Source organism: Eimeria mitis, genomic scaffold (assembly GCF_000499745.2).
Source record: "Eimeria mitis Houghton genomic scaffold, Emh_scaff1170, whole genome shotgun sequence".
NCBI classification, from domain to species: Eukaryota; Apicomplexa; class Conoidasida; order Eucoccidiorida; family Eimeriidae; genus Eimeria; species Eimeria mitis.
In genome coordinates this window covers 6,225-6,936 of record NW_013567996.1, presented here as the reverse complement: position 1 = coordinate 6,936, position 712 = coordinate 6,225, and positions in this window count along the sequence as shown.

The following is a 712-nucleotide window of genomic DNA, read 5'->3' as shown; positions in this document are numbered from 1 at the left end:
GAGAAACGGAAGAGATGAATGTGAAGGAAAGTCTATTTTATTCTGCTTAGTTGGAAATATAACTTACCTTCATGAAATAGATACTACTGTAACATGACCTGTTTCGAGCTGCTAGTGTGCAATCTAACCCAGCGTACAACAGAGAACCGAAGAAGCGCTTAGCAGCTTTCTACAGTTTCAGCGAATTCATCAAAAAGAAGAGTTAATTCGGTTTGTTCGTTAGGCTGCATTGACTCTTTGGTCAGGAGTTGAGTAGATAAATGCTGCAGAACTGCACAGGCAAGGGCCCATCGTCTCTCAATTTGCCCCCGAGCCCCCGGTGCTGCTGCGCGCAGAAGAAACAACTCGCCGAGGTATTTCGATTCTATTGCAGCAGTATCTGAAGTCAAAAGCCTAGGAATGCAAAACTAAAGCTTTTTGCTTTGATTCTGCTGCAGTTATGTTGCTAGTAAGCAGCGGCAGAGTACCCAGGAGCTGAGCCCACTCACTCCTTGCTGGAAAGCTATCGCCATGAGGATATTCTTGCAAAGCATCGGGCGTTCCAATGCAGATGCAGCATCAACGTCATCGTAGTCGAGATATGCAGCACCAGTGTTAGCGCAATTCACTGGGGAATACGCTACACAAAAGTCAAAATAGTTAAGAAATTAAACATTAAACGTATTGTGCTTGAGAGATGTCAACATTAAAGTTATCGTACTGCAGTACACCC